This window comes from Leptopilina heterotoma, unplaced genomic scaffold (assembly GCF_015476425.1).
Source record: "Leptopilina heterotoma isolate Lh14 unplaced genomic scaffold, ASM1547642v1 Lhet_105, whole genome shotgun sequence".
NCBI lineage: Eukaryota > Metazoa > Arthropoda > Insecta > Hymenoptera > Figitidae > Leptopilina > Leptopilina heterotoma.
Window position 1 is genome coordinate 689,645 of NW_025110819.1, and position 22,082 is coordinate 711,726.

The window sequence follows — 22,082 nt, forward strand, 5'->3', positions numbered from 1 at the left end:
TGCAAATATGTTATTGTAAATATTCGGTTAAGTAATAAATATTAGGAATAAATTATAATAAATAATCAAAAATATAATAAATTATTGCAAATATATTGTAATAAATATTCGAGTTATAGAAAAATATGTTATAATAAATTTTTATAAAAATGTAACAATAAATTATAACAAATAAATTTACAATAATGATACAAAGACAAATATTCATAAAAGAACAAAAAACTGAATACTCGTTTTTAATGGAAAAATAAAAGGAATTTTTTTGGAGTTTTCAAAGAAAAAAAAAATTCAAGAAGTTGGTATAAAGGTATAATAATATAGTTGATGGCTACAGGTTATAAAAGACATCCGTTCCCTGAAAGGCGCTCAGTACGAACGCGAGAGCTGAACAGTGTACAGATCTCTATATAATATATAAGTACAAACTTAATTCTCAAAGCGGTTTTTTTTTCTTCATCTGCGAAATAAAATAAAAATCTTCAATAAAAAAAAAATTAATTTTTTTTTCTTTAACAATTTTCAACATGATCACTATAAACGATTAAGTTATATACAATAAGTGATAAATTTTTTTTTTATCTCAAACAAAGTTTTCTCATGGTGACAGTGCTGTGAATTTTTTTTCCCCTAATCATCGGAAAAAGGATCACATTTTTGCCGATATACATATATTAAAGGTAGGAGCGCAAATTTTTCTTTTTTGTTTCTAATTATTTAAAATCTTCGCATTTGGATAAAAAAAATTGTTTCTTCAAAATTTTTAAAACTTTATGTCCTTTAAAATTTGGAAAACAATAATGAATTATTTTATTTCTTTATTTTAGAAAATTGAAAAATTGTTTAAATTATTTTTAAATTTTTTTATAATTAAATAAAATTAAATAAAATTAAATAAAATTAAATACAATCAAAAAATATTATAATTTAAAAATTATGGTTTGAAAATAATCATTTAAAAATGATCGTTTAAAAAAAATCCCCTAAAGATTATTGAATAATTTTTTTTTAAATTATTTGAATATTATTATCATTACTTTTAATGAAACGTAATTATTGAATAAGTATTTTTTTTTATTAATTTTTACTAATTTATTATAATTACCGTGCTATGATATAATGAATATTATTGATGAGAAGATAAGTTTTCCGTTTACGATTACTCTCTCGAGTCATCAGTTTCAAGCAATGCATGAGAACAATCGATGAATTTAATAATTTATTAATACTCAAGTTTCATTGATCGCTTTTCTATTTTTAATTAAAAACAAAGATGTTCAATTGCAACAATAACAATAAGAATAATAATAATATTAACAATTGATTTTTATATTAATAATTCAAATAAAATAAAAACATAAAATTGAACAATCAATTTTCCTTAATTAATTAATAATTAATTATAATTAATAACGATTACTAAAAATTAATAATAATAATAATGATAATTTTTTTTATTTTATTTTTCTTTTCATTTTTATTTAATTATTTTTTTTTAATAATAATAATAATAAATAGTAATAATAGTAATAAATAATTGAAACAAAATAGAGAAAGAGAGTGAAAAATAATAAAAAAAAAAATAAGTTATAATGAAAATAGATTCAAATAAAAGTAGACGTTTATTTTAAGTTCAGAAAAATAATAATTAATAAAAGTTAAAAAGATAAAAGAAAAAAGGTGGGGAAAATATTTCAAAAGAGATGTTAAAATCCAGTGCAACAGTGATTTATAATTTTTTAATTAGAAAATCAAAGAGTGAGAGACTGTTGGCTTTTATTTTTCTTTTTGGCGAACTGTTGCATAAATTTTCTGACCTAAAGTAATAGCCAGAAATAATGAATCATGAATATAATTGCAATGTGGAAAAATTTCAATGGTGCATTTGCATTTTGAGGTATTATTTAAAAGCGCGAGAAAATGTCAACGAGTCGGGGGAAAAATAATTTAGTACATAACGCCCTGGCAAATGGGGGGGGGGGAATTATTAGTTCACTTTAATTTTTTTCATCACCTGGTTTGCTTAATTATTATTATTATTATTATTATTATTATTATTATTATTATTATTATTATTATTATTATTATTATTATTATTATTATTATTATTATTATTATTATTATTATTATTTACTTATTTTTTATTTATTTACTATTTATTATTATTTACTATTTTTATTTTATTTTACCTATTTACCATTATTTACTTATTAAATAAATGATAAATAATAATTAATTAACATTTACAGTTTTCTCGAAAGTATTAAAGTGATACTAAAGTGGATCAAATTAATACTAAAAATTTCTATCAATTTTTTATTTGATCCAAATTTTTTTTATAAATTAGTTGCAATTTGATACTTTTAAATTAAAAATGTCATTAAAATTTTTTTACTCGATAATATTAATTAAATATGTAAATAATTAAAGACTTGACCTGGATAAATTGAAAAAATTAATTGATTAAATTAAGTATTACTTCTTATTAAAGTACAAAATCATTTTACTATGATTTATAATTTGCAAAGTATTTATTATAATTAATAATTTTTTTAAATATAAAATATTAAACTTTTATTTATTTATCTGCAATTTACGCGGGCAATTTAACTGGTTTAAATAAAATTTATATTCTACATAGAAATAACTAATTATTTAATAGCTTATTAATAGCAATAATCTAATTGAAATACTCAAATGAATATTTCATAAATATTTTTTATATTTGCGAAAATTGATATATTAATATATTAATTTCTTCTCTTCCGTTAATTTGGATTTTTATTCTCCATTTAAATTATTTTCCTTGACATCTTATCACCTGAAAGTTGTGGCACATATTTTAAATCAGGTCAAAAAAAAAAATTGATCCTAAAAACAAGAAACTAGATAAATTTGTAATTAAAATTTCAGTGAAAACAAATTTTTTCTTAAATAAAAAATTTTAATTAGATCAAAAAATAGCCGAAAAAATAAAAAGAAGAGTATATATTACATTTCAGGTTAACAGTTTCGTGAATCTAGGCGTGTAATAAAATTAATTTTCAAAGAGACATTTAAAGTAATTAAAACTCTTGCTATTCACTTCGTGTGGAGTTTAAAATTTACCAATTAAACATGTAGTGCAACCAATAAAATTGGATGAAAAGTATTTAATTGCTAGTAGCATCTTCTTCTTCTTCATCTTCTTCGTCTTCTACTTCTTCTATTTCTTCTCCAAAAAAGTGAAGAAATTATTTTGACTTCAGTTGCTAAATATATTTTTATAAATTTACTTAAAACTTATTTATTTTTTATTTTTTTTTTACATTTATTTTTTATATTTATTTATTTATTTACTTTTAATTTATGTACTTTAAACTATCACACAAAAATAAAAACAAAAAAAAATGAGTAAATTGAAAAATTATTAGAAAAATCAATTAATTTAAAAATTATTTGGAAAAGTAAATGAAGAAATGAATTAATTGAAAAATAACTGAAGAAATGAATTAATTGAAAAATGAATGAAAAAATGAATTAATTGAAAAATTGGTGGAAAAATAAATGAAGAAATGAATTAATTAAAAAATAAATAAAAAAATGAAATAATTGAGAAATAAATGAAAAAAATGAATTTAATGAAAAGTAATTGAAAAATAAATTAAATGAAAAATTAATGCAAAAATAAATGACAAAAGTAATTGAAAAATTAGTGAAAAACTAATTTAATTGAAAAATTATTTGGAAGAAAATGAAGAAATGAATTAATTGAAAAATTAGTGAAAAACTAATTTAATTGAAAAATTTATTTGGAAAAAAAATATAGAAATGAATTACTTGAAAAATAACTGAAAAAGATAATTGAAAAATGAATGAAAAAATTAATTAATTGAAAATTTAGTGGAAAAATAAATGAAGAAATGAATGAATTGAAAAATAAATGAAAAATGAATAAATAAATGAATTGATTGAAAAAGTTAGTGGAAAAATTAATGAAAAAATTAATTTATTTCGAAAAGGAATGAATTAAAATTTGAAAAATGAATGATTTAAAAAATCAGTGAAGAAAAAGAAATTCATTAATTGAAAAATAAATTAAAAACATAATTGAAAAACAAATAAAAAGAATGAAATAATTAAAAGATTAGTCGAAAAAAAAATTTTTTTAAATTGAAAAATGAATTAAAATTAAAAAATTAGTGGAAAAGTAAATTAATATTGAAAAATGATTGGAAAAATAAATGAAAAATACAATTGAAAAATAAATGACAAAAGTAATTGAAAAATTAATAAAAAATAAATTCAGTGAAAACTAATTGAAAAATGAGTGGAAAATTTGGATTAGTTGAAAAATAAATGACAAAATTATTTCATTGAAAAGGAATATAAAAAATGAATTAATATTGAAAAATTAATGGTAAAATAAAATAATTATTACTAACTACAATAGTTAATGTAATAAGAATAATAATTAATAATAAGGTAATAATTAATATTTAAATTTATTTATTCAAGAACAAATTATGGAAATATTATCAATTTACTTATAATTATAAATAGTATTGTATTATAAATACAATAAGATTGAAAAGATGCAAAGAAAAAAAAATTTTCAAGAAATATTTGTTACATATTTGAAAATAATATATTTGTATAATTTGGATAAAAAAAATTGTTGGATAAATTTAAAATATTTTAAAATGAAATAATATTCTAATATGTGGATGTGACTTAAGAGGATGCATAATCCTATTACGATCTCAACGTAATATAGATATATATATTTATATATATGTGTTGAACGAATCACCTTTGAAGTTACGTCTTTGGTCCAAACGGGTTCTTTGACCAGAAATTTGGGTTCTGGGTTATAACCTCAACATATCAACATCTATATCTCGCATTCTATAGATTAGGGTTGTTGATTTTCTAAATTATATAGTTTCAAACGATTTTATAAATATATTTTTTTATTTTTTTAAAAATTAATTTAATTAACTTATTATTCATATATTTATTTAGTTTTCTATTTATTTCTATTTCAGAAATTTAATTTAATATTTATTTATTTGCGAATGTTTTTTACGTATTTTTTATTTATTCGTTTATATTCATTTATTCTTATATTTATTTATTTTATTTGTTGACATGCATTTATTTTATTAGTTGTGACATTGAAAATTTTATTATTATTTTTTATTTATAATTTATAATTATTTATATTTATTTACTTAAATATTTTTTTATTTATTTTTATTTATCTTTATTTATTTCTCATTATTGACGCTCACTGGGATCGAACCCTTAACCTTAAGCACCGAGGTCACATACGTTAACCATTAAGCTACGCTTATATTTATTTTTTCTTATTATTATTCTTTTATTTATTTTATAAATTACAGTTTTTAAATTCTTAATTTTAAAAAATCACAATTATTGAAAATTAATTAATAAATTTTTTAAGAACAAGCAATAATAATAATAATAATAATAATAAAATAGTAATAAATAAAAATAAATCAAATAAAAATAATAAATAAAATAATATTAAGAAATAAAAGATCTTTAAATATTAATTGGCCTAATGGCTAACGCCATTAGACCAAATAATATTTAAAGATGTTTTATTTAATTACCTATAATTGAATATATTTTAATATAACTAATATAATAATTAAATTTTTATTATATAATTCACACTAAAATTAACATTTTCAAAAAAAAAAAAATATAAAAGAAACAATTTTTCATTGCATAGATAAAAAAGTGAATGAATAAATTTTATTATCCGCGGTGGCAACGATGCGTTTAGTATGCGCCCAAAGTAATGTCACTTGCCCTATTTTAAAGTAAATTCTGCAATACAATTCGTGACTTTAAATGAAGCTTTTACCATAGTAACGGAAATTGTCTGGATACAATTTCTATTACCCTAATTAATACAATTCCTTCAACTCCATTTGCTTTTATTTTTTTCGCATTTCTTCCTTTTCTCCACATCTTCTTCTCCTTCTCCTCCTCTATTCTCGCAATTAAATTATTTTTCCCAATTAATTAATTTTTTTGCAACCAATCTATTTTCTTTCGATATTTTTCTTTTTATCATTCTTCAATTTTTTTTCTACTTCTTTTGTTTAGTACTCTTTTTAGCAATTTAATTTAAATCGAATATATTTTTATTTCAAATTAATTATTTACTATAGTAATTACTAGTAATTTAACTCAAGACAGGAAAAAACAATTTTACTTTTAAATAGAATTTATTTAAATAGAATTTAAATAATGCAAATTAAAATTTTTTGTAATTAAAAAATGGCTTTTTTTCCCTTTTTATTCAAAATTTTATTTTCATCTACTATTTTTATTTATTACTATTATTATTATTATTATTATTATTATTATTATTATTATTATTATTATTATTATTATTATTATTATTATTATTATTATTATTATTATTATTATTATTATTATTATTATTATTATTATTATTATTATTATTATTATTTTTACTATTATTATTAATTATTAATATTACTATTAATATTACTATTATTATTAACCTCGTTACGAATAGTTAACACCTTTGAAAATTAAAATATTTATTAGTGCGCAATAAACTTGTAAATTTGTTATTATAATTTGTTAAATATTTTTGTTAAGTACAATGTACGAAAGAGCGCCCGTTAAAAATTAAATAAATTATTATTGTACTGAAAAAATACTGAAAAGAAAAAAAAGAAAAAAAATCTAAGTTTAAATATAGAATTTAAATAAAATAATTATTTAATCAGAATCTAAATAACTAATTACATGATTTAAATTTAGAATTCAAATAATCAGATAATTTTTTTAAATTAAAAAAAAAATTGGCTATTTTATTCATTTTTTTTAAAAATAGAATTTAATTGGATATCGAGGAGTATAATAATATATACGATAACTATATAACTCCATTACTTACAGTTAATGAGACTAATGGAGTTTTAAGTTGATAATTAAGTTATTAGTGTATAGCTTATATGGGAAATTAGATTTCGTGGATAGAAGTGAGAAACTGTTAGAAACACTTTTGCTTGATGATGAGGTAGGTGATGATGAACTTGAGAACTATTAATGATGACTCTCTCACGTGCATGATTACTTACTCGTATAAGAGATTTAATATAATATCCGAGAGTATTATAACAATAAAACCGGAAAAATATTGTAACAATGAACTGCGTGTAATTCCATTCAGGCAGTGATTTACAACAATGCGGTAATCGTAATTTTAGCAACGGTAATATATTTAAAGTTACTTTGTTAATGACGTTGATGAGATGATGACTTTTCTTTTTCTATATTTAGTTTTTTTTTTTTAAAAAGCGTCAAGAGATAATTTCTTTTATCAAAGTCTTAATTATGCCATTATTGGAGCAATACAAATTTTAATTAATTTTTGTTTTTATTCATTTTTCAATTTTTTATTTTTATTTATTTCTTGATTTATTTTTCTGCACTGGATTTTTAATTAATTCATTTTTCAATTACTTATCGCAATAAATTGATTTTTTCTCATTTATTTTTCAATTATAGTTCATTTCTTCATTTTTTTCTAAACAATTTTTCAATTAATTTATATTTTCACTAATTTTTCAATTTAATGAATTTTTAATTACTTTTTTCATTTATTTTTGCACTAATTTTTCATTTAATTCATTTTTTAATTACTTTTTGCAATAAATTCATTTTTTCACTATAATCTTTCAATTAATTCATTTTACAATTACTTTTTGCAATAATTTCATTTTTTTTATTCATTTTTGCACTAATTTTCCATTTAATTCATTTTTCAATTACTTTTTGCAATAAATTCAATTTTATATTCATTTTTCCACTAATCTTTCAATTAATTCATTTTACAATTACTTTTTGCAATAATTTCATTTTTTCACTAATCTTTTAATTAATTCCTTTTTCAATTACTTTTCGCAATAAATTCATTTTTTTAATTCATTTTTTTACTAATCTTTTAATTAATTCCTTTTTCAATTACTTTTTGCAATAAATTCATTTTTTTAATTCATTTTTTTACTAATCTTTCAATTAATGCAATTTTTCAATTACTTTTTGCCATAAATTCATTTTTTTAATTCATTTGTTCAATAATCTTTCAATTTATTCATTTTTCAATTACTTTTTGCAATAATTTCATTTTTTTATTCATTTTTTCACTAATGTTTCAATTAATTTATTTTTCAATTACTTTTTGCAATAAATTCATTTTTTCACTAAGCTTTCAATTTATTTATTTTTCAATTACTTTTTGCAATAAATTCATTTTTTTATTCATTTTTCAATTATTTTTTTGATTTATTTTTCAATTACTTTTTACAATTAATTCATTTTTTAATTATTTTTGTCATTTATTTTTCAATTAATTGATTATTCAATTATCTTTTTCATTTATTTTTTCAATGATTTTTGAATTACTTACTAAATTCATTTTTTTCATTCATTATTCAATTATTTTTTTATTCAATGTTATAATGATTTTTCAATTAATTCATTTTTCAATTAATTTTCATTAAGTTCATTTTTTTCATTCATTTTTCAATTACCTAATTTAATTACCTAATAATTAATTTGAAAAATAATTGAAAAAATTTTTATTCATTTTTAAATCTAATTATTAATACTAATGATAATAGTAATTGTATAATGTAAAATAATAATTATAAACATTTTAAATAAATTATGAAGATGAAAAAAAAATTGAACATTCACATGAAAGGTTAAAAAAGTAATAATCGATAATGTTGCTGGTAACATTAGACTTTATTTGAACGACAATTGAATCGATAATGCATTCTTTCTCACATGCAAAAAAAATGTTTATAAATTCCATTACAATATAGATTTTCGCTTAGGAAAAAAAAATTACACCAATGAATTTTATTCACAAATTTCAGTGATTATTATCACAATAAAAAAAAGCGAAAAAGCATCAATTTTTTTTTGTTAATAGAAATATTTTTTTTTTTTTTGAGGGAAAATTGAGAACGAAATTTTTTTTTAATATTCTTGAATACATATTGTATATGTATATATGATTCTGGGTAACGACAGTGGAATTTCAAAACCGTCGTTTAACAATGCATGACAAGTTCCCCCCCTGCCCCCCTCATCGAGTAGTTGTCCTATAACGGTAATATAACACTTTGAACATATAAGTTAATTTATCCTTGACTTTGAAAATGTTGACCCTAATTCTCTTGTGATAATTTGCAAGCATTCTCCATTTGCTAAATATTCAAAGATTATTTTAAAATTCGTGTATTGAATATCTTTCGCATACTTGTCTGCGTATTTTAATTTTCTTCTGCGTTTCTAATTCGAAAAAAAAATTTAATTATCATTCGGACGAACATTATTGGTCCGTCTAAACTGAAATAAATAAGTAAATAAATAAACAAATAAATAACTAAATAATAAATTAAATTAAAAAAAGATAAATTATATATAAAATTAATTATCATAGATAATTATCAACAATTATTTCCTCAATTTTTTCTTACTCATCTGCAATTTTGTTTACTCTTCAAAGTTTCTTTACTGGCTTGATTTTTTTTTGATATTTCTTATTTCTTCACTACTTTTTTTACTACTATCAGTTCTTCAGTGATAATATTTTAATCATTCTTTTAACGCATTATGGAATATAGAATATACCTATATGTAAATAAATAAATTATTATTATTTGATTGTTTTCTATTTCTTCACTGCTAGTATTTTCCAATTTGCTGATTTTCTACTGTTTCTTTACTTTTTCGGCATTTTTAGTCCTTTTTTCAGCTCATTATTATTTACTTCATTGATTATTTGTTTTTTTAAGAAAAAATTTTCTAAAAATCATAGAAACAGAAAATGCAGAAGCAGAAATTTTGAATAAGAACTATGTTGAAGTTTAATAATTTAGAAGATGAAATTATCGTTTACCTCATTTATATAATATACCTACTTTTAAAAATGAAAAGTGTTTACAGTTGCACGCTTTGAAAATTGAAAGCATTTTTCTACTTATCTGCTTTGAAAATCGACAGGAACTTCAAAACTTTCTTATATTTATTTATATTTGCGTTTTTATTTGTAATTGAAAACATCTTTCTTCAACTACGCAAACAAATTTTTTTTATGCAAACAAAAAAAAGAAGAAATCAGAACTTCTATGATTCTTTTGCTTATCTATAATTTCTTCTTCATCTTCCCTGTTTCTTCATTTTCTTTGTCTTCTTTTTTTCTCTTTTTCTGCTTCTGTATTTTCTTGTTTTCCTTCTGTTACTCCAGTTTTTTATTTTCATTTTCTTTTTTTTCCTCTGCTTTTCTATCTTCTTATTCTTCTTTTTGTGATTCATCTTCTTTTGCTACTATCCTACTGTTCTTTCTTACTATCACATACTTTGTCTCGTTTCTTCTTTTTTCTGCTATTTCTTCAGTGCAGCTCATTATTATATATTTAATTGATTATTTGTTTTTTAAAAAATAATTTTCAGTGGTAGAAATCGTAGAAGCAGAAAATTTTAATAATTTATAAAATGAATTAATCTTCTAAATTAATTTTTGATAATAATCATTGAAAAGAAAAGTATGGAAAAAGTGAAGAAAGATGAACATCTATTTTTACTGAAGAAAGATGTTTTCAATTGAAAATAAAAACGTAAATATAAATAAATATAAGAAAGTTTTGAAATTCCTGTCGATTTTCAAAGCAGATAAGCAGAAAAAATGCTTTCAATTTTCAAAGCGTGCAACTGTAAACACTTTTCATTTTTAAAAGTATATTATATAAATGAGGTAAACGATAATTTCATCTTCGAAATTATTAAAATTTTTTGCTTCTACATTTTCTACTTTTATGATTTTTACTATTGAAGATTATTTCTTAAAAAACAAATAATCAATTAAATGTATAATAATGAGGAGCAGGAAGGACTAAATATTGGTGAAAAAGTGAAGAATCAGTAGAAAATCAACAAATAGGGAAATACTCGCAGTGAAGAAATAGTTTAATATTTCTTCACTGAGAGTGAATTTTTTAATGTTATATAGTAGAAGTCACAGAAGCAGAAAGTGCAGAATCTGAAAATTTTAAAAAACTGTTAAAAATTTAGAAATTTAGAAGATGAAATAAAAAAGATGAATAAAAAAATAGTTAACAGTGAAAAGAGAGTAAATAATGAAAAAATAGTTACTAGTGAAGAAATAGAAAACAATACAATACTGTGAATGAAATTTTACTTTAAATAAAACACCAAAGTCAACGATTTGTAAAAATTCAACGAAATTAGCTTCTCCAGAGAGAATAACAAGTTAGTAAGTTAGTTACCAACTTAGTTACTAACTTACTAACTAATTTAGTAACATAGTTACTAAATTCAATTGTATTAAAAAATTTAAAAAAATTCTCGTCAAAATTTCAATTCTCTTTATAAATAATAAAATTCTTCTCTGATATTCAATTATTTTACAAAATTTTAATCAAATTCTTGTCAAAATTTCAATTATTTTCAAAAGTTTTCTAAAATTCAATGATTTTCAATATCTACTATTTCAATAAAATTTTTCCAAAAGAATTCAATTATTATAAAAAATTTGAATAAAATTCTACGCAAACATTCAATTATTATCATAAATAATAAAAAATTCTACAGGAATTCAATTATTTACAAATTTTTTTTATAAATTTCTTCGCAATAATTCAATTATTTTCATAAATAATAACATTTTAACAGGGATTCAATTATTTTTATAAATAATAAAATTCTTTTAGGAATTCAATTATTTTCATAAATAATAAAACTCATTGCAGAATTTCAATTATTTTTAATGCAATTTTAATCAAATTCCTCGAAAAATGTAATTATTTTTAAAAATTTTATTAAAATTCGTCCAAAGAATTTAATGATTTAAAAAATTTGTTGATAACATTTTTTATCAGAATTTAATTTCAAGAAACATGAAATTAATAAATTATTTATATTTGTATTTAAATAATTGAATTCTCGTAGAATTTACTAATAAAAATGTTTTTAAAAATGAATTTCAGTTATAATTTTAGATTATAATTAAATATTAAAAGCATTATAACGTGGATTTTTTTTTAGAAATAATTTAAATTTTGAAAAAGTTTCAAACTAAAATCATTGAAATTCTTAATTTTTCATATTTTTGACAAAAAATTCTGTAGAATTAATTCTGTTTAAAAGTGTAATAGGATTTTTATGGAAATTATTTCAAGTTTTTATTTTTCTATATAATATTTAATTGCAGAATTTTCGAATAATTGAAATTTTGTAAAATTGAATTGTAAACGAATGAATTTGAAAATTCTCCAAGAACTTTTTTGAAAATTATTAAAAATAATGGAATTATTGAAGAATTTTAGTTGAAAACACTAGAAAAAAATTTAATTTTAGAGAAGTTAGAAATTATTGCAGAAATTCAATTATTTTCAAGAGTAATAAAATTTTTGTTAAGGATTCAATTATTTTTACTAATAATAAAACTGATCGCAGCGTTTCAATTATTTTTCATACAATTATAATTGAATTCCTTGAAAAAAGTAATTATATTCATGCAAGTTTTAATAAAATTCGACAAAGAAATTCAATTATCTAAAAATTTGTTAATAAAATTCTTTATGAAAATTGAATTTTGAAAAACATTGAATTATTCAATAAATTATTTACTTTTGCATTTAAATAATTAAATTCTTGTAGAATTTTCTAATAAAAATTGATTTTCATTTCATAAAAATGAATTTCAGTTAAAATTTTAGATTATAATTGAATATTAAAAGCAAGATAGCGTGAATTTTTAGAAATAATTGAATTTTGAAATTAATTTTTTTTGAAAAAGTTTAATTGAATTTTCTTTTATATTATTTGAAGTTTTTATTTTCTAATATGCATTTAATTAAAGAATTTAGGAATAATTGAAATTTAGTGAAATTGAATATTGTAAACAAATGGATTTGAAAATTGCCAAAGAACTTTTTCGAAAATTATTAAAAATAATAGATATAAAGTAAAATTGTAGTTAAAAATTTTTGAAAATAATAATTGGATTGAAATAATGAAAATAATTTTGAAGAAGTATAATATTCTTATAATGTAAAATAATGATTTTATTACTTGGTCATCTTTAATTATTATAAAATATGAAGAAATCGATCACTCCGAGTTATCGATATCTTCATGTTTTATAGTTTTAAAAAAATTTAATGAACTAAAATTTCATTAATTGTAAAAAATAACACCAAAATTGATTATTTTAATCCGCAACACTTTTTAATACCTCACGATTTACTGTGATTTCTTTTCCAATGAAAAATATTTTCTGAATGAAAAAAATTCCCAACATATTTTTGAATGAAAAATCTTCTGATTCATGATTGAAAATCGATTATAAATTTACAAAACATAAAAGCATTGTATGAACAAATAGCGACAAAAGAAGCCGCTACCTCTTTGCTTCTGCACCTACATCTCCAGCTTCGAAGATATTGTGAAGCAATTGAGGGGAAATAAAAATTTTCAGAACAAAGGCGTAGGTTTGTGGCTCTCCCTTGCCGACCATTATACTCTGTTCATCTTTCTCTTTATTTCTTATCGTATCGTTTCTCGACTACTATATATATAAAACATGAGATCCGGAACGAACGAGTTAAGAAGGACCATGTAAGTAGAGAGTTTATAAAGTTGGTCTCGGAACAGAGATCCTTGCTTTGAGTTGGGTCCGTAACCTCTGGGCACCTCTGGGAGGATGGCCTGATTACCTGGTACCCTGAATGGTTGATTGGATATATATGTATACACATATACAATACACACTACTTCTGTTTCTCACAGAGAGTTGGGGGACTCAGCTTCTTGACCACTTCAGGGCACATTTGTAACGTGACTAGTGACACCGTTATGTTTGGACTTTGTTCCCACGAAACCGCGCAACACGTGCCACGTATATATACCCCTTTTTTCATGAGCGCGAACTCTATTATTTATTAATAGATACAATTTGTACTTGTTTCAGATGAACAGTAACGAGAATCTTTAATCTGCACTACTTCTTCTATATTTCTTCTTCTTCTATTTTTCCTTTTTTAGTTTCTTAATGCTACTATACTGTAAATGCAAATCATTTTTTTTAATGTTGTCTTTTTCCTTCTCTTTTTTCTTCATGCAATTGATATTTAATTCGTTTATTTTTATTTTTAAATTGAAATTTTTCAAAAAAAAAAAAAATTCGTTTTACAGCATTGTTAATTAAAAGTCTTAATAAAAATACAGACTGTTAAATATTTTAATTTGAAACCTTTTCAAAATTCAATTATTTCTAAAAATTCACGCTATAATGCTTTTAATATATTCAATTATAATTAAAACTTTTAACTAAAATTCACTTTTAAATCCATTTTTACTAGAAAATTCTACGATAATAATTCAATTATTATTTAAAAACAAAAATAAATAATTTATAAAAGAATAAGTTTAGGGATTTATTATGTAATTTAGAAGATATTTTTGGCAAAATAATCCAAATGATGTAAATTTTTTATAATTATTATTTATTGAATACTTGAATGTTAAAATTAAATTCTCCTAAAGAATTTTATCAACAAATTTTTGAATAATTGAATTCTTTTGACAAAATTTAATACAATATTAAATATAATTACAGTTTTCAAGGAATTCGATTAAAAATATATTGAAAATAATTGAAATTCAGCGATCAGTTTTATTATAATCCCTAACAAGAATTTTAATATATATTTATGAAAATAATTGAATTATTGCGAAGAATTTTTTATAAAAAAAAGTTTTAAATAATTGATTTTATCGAAAAATTTTATGCAAATTTTATTTAAAATAATTAAATTCCTCTGAAATTTTTAATATTTATAAAAATAATTGAAATTATTTTTACGGGGATTTTAACAACAAATTTTTTCAATATAATTGAATTTCTGCGAAGAATTTTATTATTTTTGAAAATAATTGAATCCCTAAATAGAATTTTAATATTTATGAAAAATAATTGAATTATTGACAAGAATTTTATAAAAAAATTTAAATAATTCATTTTATCGAAAAAATTTATGCAAATTTTATTTTAAATCATTAAATTCCTCTGAAATTTTTATTCTTTATAAAAATAATTGAATGTTTTAGAAGAATTTTTTCAAAACTTTTTTTAAATAATTGAATTCTTGGCGGAAATGTTTAAAAAATATTAGATATTGATAATCATTGAATTGCGAAAAATTGTTGAAAATAATTGCAATTTTGAAAAGAATTTTATTAAAATTTTTGAAAATAATTTAATTTTATTGAAAAATGTTTCTATTTATAAAAATAATTGAAATCTTGACGGGAATTTTAACAAAAATTTTCAAAATAATCGAATTTCTGCGAAGAATTTTATTATTTTTAAAAATAATTGAATTATTGTATGATGTTAATATTTTCATTTATGAAAATAATTGAATTTTATTAAAAATTCCTGAAAATAATTGAATTTCTGTGGAAAATTTTGATGTTTATCGAAATCAGCAGAATTTAATTCAAAAAAATTAATTTTACAGAATTATTAATTAAAAGTATGAAAAATTAAGATTTTTAAAAATCCCTGACTTTTCCCTGAATTTCCCGACATCCCTGACCTGCATTAACCCTGATTTAAAAATATAATTTTCATTAAAGAATATTAAAAACAAAATTAAATAAAAAAATAGGAAATAAATAAAAATAGATATAAAAAATAAAAAAAATAATAATAAACGGAAAAAATGTACTTAAAAATATTAACATTTTTAAAGTAAATTTAAAGAATTTGAAAAAATTTGAAAAAATAAATTTTAAGAAGAAAAGTGAACAATTTTTTTTTAATAGAAGAAAATCTGACAGAAATTTGAAATAAAATTTTCAATAATAATTTTCTTATTATTGGAGAGTTGATTTATAAATAGATGCACCTGTATACGTATATATATTCGTTTTACACTGTGAGTATATGCTTCAAAGGTACGTTTACTGAATGCACACACAGATGTAGATGAAACAAGATACGGAAGAAGGCATTAGTTTCAAAGACACGTCAGGTGCAATAGTTACAAATTGAATTACAAGCTAACAGTTAGAAGTGTAAATTTTATTTACGGGATCAGAAATATATATACACATACATATTATGCCTTACAATCTCTCATGAGAGATAATTAATTATTTCTCCATTTCGAGATATTTTATCAATTTTTAATATTAATTTTGTATTTTTCTTTTTTATTTATAATAACAATTTTACATCTTTTAAAAAAATTGAGTTTTTTTTTATTAAATAAAAAATTATAATAATAATAACAACAAAATAATCATACTAATAAAAATTTATTACTGTTATACTATTTTGATTAATATTAGGTAATAATAATAATTTATTATTAATTATTATTGTTAATAATAATAAATAATTTATTATTGTTATTATTTTTATTACATTTTATAAAATAAAATTCTTTTATTTTTTTATAATATATTTTTTAATAAATTTTATAATAGAAGGACAAGTACCGTTTATATTGAAATAAATATTTTTTTTGCAATTATAAATAAAGAATGTATTTATAATAATATTACTGTATTTATTTTTTTTCTGCAAAAGAAAAAGAGAAAAGAAAAAAAAAAGTAAAATGTTTCTATATAGCAGAAAAAAATAAATGTTGCGGTAATTTATTCTTTCGAGGCGGAAGAAAAGTACCAGAAATTCAAATCGCTGAATAATTAATTAATTAGAAGAAGTACAGGAACTTGTATGTATATAGGCGTGAAGTAAAATAAGCATGCAGAAGGTATTCTTATAAATTCACACGCAATTACATCACTCTTGAATTCTAAATTCTGGCTAAATTATATTCTCACGAATTTCAATTTTAAACTGGAAATAAAGAAAAAATACAATACGCACAATTGTTTATTAAAGGATTAGAGGAAATAGAGAAAAAAAAACATTCAATTTTTTTCTTGATAAGAAAGAATATCTTCTTCTTTAAAAACCTTAGTTTTTGATAAAGGAAAAGCAGAATAAGAATATTTTCTTCTTGGAAAACTTTATTCTTAATACGAAAAAAATATTTTTTTTTACATTTTTATTTCTGATAAGAAGAAAATGAATATTTTCTTCTTTAAACATTTTATTCTTGTCATGAAAAAAATAAAGAAAAATATTTTCTTCTTCAAACATTTTATTATAGATAAGAAAAAAGAAAAAGAAGATGACTATAAAAAGAATATCTTCATCTTTAAATATTTTTCTTCAAAATTTTATTCTTCATAAAAAGAAGAAGAAGAAGAAGAATATTTTCTTCTTTAAACATTTTATTATTGATAAGAAAAAAGAAAAAGAAGAAGAATATAAAAAGAATATCTTCATCTTTAAATATTTTCGTGAAAAATTTTATTCTTGATAAAAAAAAGAAGAAGAAGAATATTTTCTTCTTTAAAAAATTTATTCTCGATAAAGAAAAACAAGAACAATATCTTCTTCTTTAAACATTTCTTTCTTAAAATTTGTATTCTTGATCAGTACAAAGAATTCATAAAAAAATTCAGATTCATAAAGAAAAGAGGAATAATATTTTCTTATTGACAAATTTGATTCTCGATAAAGAAAAAGAAGAAGAATATATCTTCTTCTTTAAACATTTCTTCCTTTAAATTTTGCATTCTTGTTCAGGGAAAAGAATAAGAAGAAAATAAAAATTTCTTCTTCTTGGGTATTCTTGACAAAGAAAAAGAATATCTTCTTCTTGAAAAATTTCATTCTAAAAATTTTTATTCTCAATAAGCAAAAATAAAAAGAATATCTTCTTCTTTAAAAAAATTTAATTTTTGATATGGAAAAATAAGAAAAAAAAAGAATATAAGAAGAATATCTTCTTTAAAAGACTTTGAAAGGAAAATTATTTCTGATCTTTAGAAAAAAGGGAAATTTTTATAGCTTCTTTTTTCTTTTAAATTTTTTTCTTCTATTTTTTCAATGGAAATTTATTTATAGATTAAAAAAAGGGCGCCTAAAATTGATCTCGCAATAAACTGACTTGCATGCGATCTTGTTTACTGAACTTTTCAAGGTTTCTCAAGGTATATCTTCAGAGAAACCACTCGACTACTGGAACATTTAAAAGTGACTCTCCATATTATTCCATCAAAATTCTCTTCTTTATTTTCTATAAAGAAGGGAAAATATTTTTTTTAATATAAAAAATTCTCTTCTTTTTATTCGAACAAGAAGAAAAATTTTTTTTAATGTAAAAAAATTCTCTTCTTTTCATTCGAACGAGAAAAAATTTTTTTAATGTAAAAAATTCTCTTCTTTTTATTCGAACAAGAAGAAAATTTTTTTTTAATGTAAAAAATTCTCTTCTTTTTATTAGCATAAGAAGAAAATTTTTTTTTAATGTAAAAAATCCTCTTCTTATTATTCTAATAAGAAAAAAATTTTTTAATGTAAAAAATTCAATTCTTTTTATTCGAATAAGAAAAAAATTTTTTAATGTAAAAAATTCTTTTCTTCTCTTTCTACAAAAGAAAAAAAAGAAAAGAAGGAAAAAATTTTCTTTTTCTTCTATACTTTTTATACAAATAAAAAAACATTTTTTTAAATGTAACAAATTGTAATTTTTCTTTTTATAATATAGAAGAAGAAAAAAAGAGGAAGAAGAAGAAGAAGGAAAGAAACAGAAAAGAAGAAAAAATTCATCTAATGTAAAAAAATTCTCTTCTTCTTTTTATTTTTTTTATACAATCAGGACGAAGTATTTTTTTAAATGTAAAAAATTCTTATCTTTTTGTTTCTTCTTCTTCTTTTTAGAATATAGAAGAAAAAAGAAGAAAAAGGAAAGAAAGAAAAGAAGAAAAAAATACTTTTAATGTAAAAAATTCTTCTTTTATTCTTTTTCAAAAATGAATAATAATTTTGGTCAGATCTACGACCTAGTCATTGAGAAATAATGTTATTCAAGAACGCAACGCCTTTGGTATATGGGGTCGACAGGTCTTACATAGTAAAATGTCGAATGTGCGACCATTGCCAATTTAAAAGTGGAGTTCCTTTGCTCCACATACCGACACATTCGCGCACTGTCAATAAACTCCAGAGTCACTTGCTGGAGACGTTAACGATACTGGAAACAAGGCGAAAATAGAATATACTTGTATAATTACGCTTGGATCGACAATTCTTTTTTAATTCCCGTACGGGAATTATACACGCATTTATATATATATGTATGTCCGCGTGAGCGTGAAATCCACACGAGTTAGCGGTAAATTTACTTTGCATTATTGCATTTTATTTTTCTGCTTTTTTCTTCTTTTTCATCTTCTTTCTTTTTTTCTTTTTTTTCTCTATTTTTTTCTTCTTCTTTGACTTCTTTCTTTGTTTCTTCTTTTCCTTCTTCTTCTCCTTCGTCTTCTTTTCTTTTTCTTTACTTCTTCCTCTCTGTCTTCTCTTTCACCTTCTTTATTTCTTCTTCCCCTCTTTTTAGTTCTTTCTTTCTTTTTTCTTCTCTATCTTCCCTTTTACCTTCTTTATTTCTTCTTCTCTTTCGTCTTCTTTCCTTTTTTCTCTGCTTCTTCTTCTTCTTTGACTTTTTTCCTTCTTTTTTGATTGTTTCTTCTTTTCCTTCTCCTTTGTCTTCTTTTCTTCTTTTCTTTACTTCTCTCTCTCTCTCTCTCTCTCTCTCTTCTCTTTCACCTTCTATATTTCTTCTTTTCTTTCGTCTTATTCCTCTTTTTTCGTTAATTCTTTGTTTCTTCTTCTCTATCTTCCCATTCACATTCTTTATTTCTTCTTCTCTTTCGTCTTCTTTTCTTCTTTTTTTAGTTCTTTCTTTGTTTCTTCTATTTCTGTTTCATTTTTTCCCTTCTTTCTTCTGTTTGTCCTTTTTCCGTTCTTTCTTCTTTGCTTTTCTTCTTTCCTTCTTTTTCTATTCTTTAAACCAAATATTTCTGATGCAAAGTAACTTTTTTCTTAAAGGAAAAATATAGCTTTATTCTTTTCTTTAAAGCAAAAACTTCTATAAATTCTTTTTATTCTTCTGCTTTTTTAAAGCAAAATATATCAATTTTTCTTTAAAACAAATTTTTTTTTGGAAATAGACAGTTTCTTTGTTAAAACAAATATAGCTTTATTCTTTTTTTTAAACAAAAACTACTTTTATGAATTATTTTCTTCTTCTTATTCTTCTTTAAAACAAAGATTTCTATAAATTATTTTTCCCTTTCTTTTATTTTTGTCTTTTTTCTTTTCTTTTTTTTCTTCTTTCCTTCTTTTTCTATTCTTTAAAACAAATTTTATAAATTATTTTCATTCTTCTGCTTCTTTAAAGCAAAATATATCCAATTTCCTTTAGTTAAATTTTTTTTTTTTGGAAATAGAAAGTTTTTATAAAGAAAAAAAAAGCTTCATTCTTTTTTTTAAACAAAAACTACTTCTATGAATTACTTTCTTCTTCTTATTCTTCTTTTAAACAAAGAATTCTTCTATAAATTCTTTTTCCCTTTTTTTCTTTTTCTTTAAAGTAAAATTAAACTTGGACATTTTTTGAATCAGTTTTTTCTTTGAATAAACTTCCTGTTCTTCTTTAAAGCAAAACATAACATCGATTTTTTCTTTAAACCAAATATTTCTTATGGAAAGTGACTTTTTTTCTTCAAAGAAAACTATAGCTTCATTCTTTTCTTTAAAGCAAAAAATTCTTCTATAAAATCTTTTTATTTTTCATTTTCTTCTTTAAAGCAAAATAGAATATCAATTTTTCTTTAAACCAAATTTAAACTTCGTCTATAAATTCTTTTTTTTTTTCTGCTTCTTTAAAGAAAAAAATATCAAATTTTCTTTTGACCAAAATTTTTTTGAAAATAAACAGTTTTTTTAAAGAAAAATATAGCTTCACTGTTTTGTAAACAAAAAAATACTTCTATGAATTATTTTCTTCTTTTTTTTCTTTAAAACAAAGAATTCTTCTATAAATTCTTTTTCCCTTTTTTCTTCTTCTTTAAAGCAAAATATAATTTGGACGTTTTTTGAATCATTCTTTTCTTTGAAGTAAATTTCTTCTTCTTCTTCTTCTTCTTCTTCTTCTTTTAAGCAAAATATAATATCAATTTTCCTTTAAACAACATATGTGAAGTAAACCTATTTTTTAAAGAAAAATGTAAATTTATTCTTTTCTTTAAAGCAAAAATTCTTTATCTTCTTCTTTAAATTTATTTCTTTTTCTTTAATCAAAAGTTTCTTTCTTGAAATAAAATTAAAATAATCTTCTAATTATTCTTGTATTAAAAAAATTGTTTTTAAGAATCAATATTTCTTGTTTGTACCAAAAGTCTTCTTCTTTATTTCAAAACTCATGTTTCTTCTTTTTTTACCAAAAATTTTTTTTTTTCTTGTCATTTTTGTAGTTATTTTCTCTTCTTATTCTACTTTTTTTCTTCTTATTCTCATTTTTATACTTCTTCTTTTGGTACTTCTTTTTTCTTCTTATTCAACTTTATGTTTTTCTTCTTTTTCTTCTTATTATTCTACTCCTTGTTCTTCTAGTTGTACTTTCTTTTATTTTATAGGATTTTTCTGAACAAAAATATTTCTTATCTTTTTTCTTCTTTAAATTTTTGTACTTCTTCTTGTGAAGCTTCCTTTTTCGTAGAAAGAAAACAATTGATGCTTCTTTAAAACGATGGTATCTCTTCGTTTTCTTTAAAGAGAAACAATTCTGCTTCATTTTTCTTTAAACGATAAAAATTTCTTCTTTTAAATAAAACTTATTCTTCTTTAAAGAAAAATAAAAGTATTTTTCTTTTGTCACAAAGATACTTCTTCTGAAAATTAAACAAATTTTTTGAGAAACAAGAAGAAGAAAAGGAAGAGTAAAAGATGGAAAAGAAGAAAAAGAAGAAGCAGAACACCACAAAAATGTTATTTCTTCAGAATTATAACAATGATAATAAAATCACTTCAAAGTTAAAGCTGAAATTTTTCTTCAATGTTTATTATTTTATTT

The 22,082-nt window shown here is 20.6% G+C and overlaps 1 protein-coding gene across 1 annotated transcript in view; it reads left to right on the forward strand.

Annotated features, from left to right (window-relative positions):
* Positions 1-389: 389 nt before the first annotated feature.
* LOC122501655 (serine-rich adhesin for platelets) overlaps positions 390-22,082 on the forward strand; it is a 60,699-nt gene continuing 39,006 nt past the window's right edge. The window contains exon 1 of the mRNA XM_043611295.1: positions 390-677. The gene's annotated coding sequence lies outside the window, so the exon portion shown is untranslated. The remainder of the gene's footprint in view (positions 678-22,082) is intronic.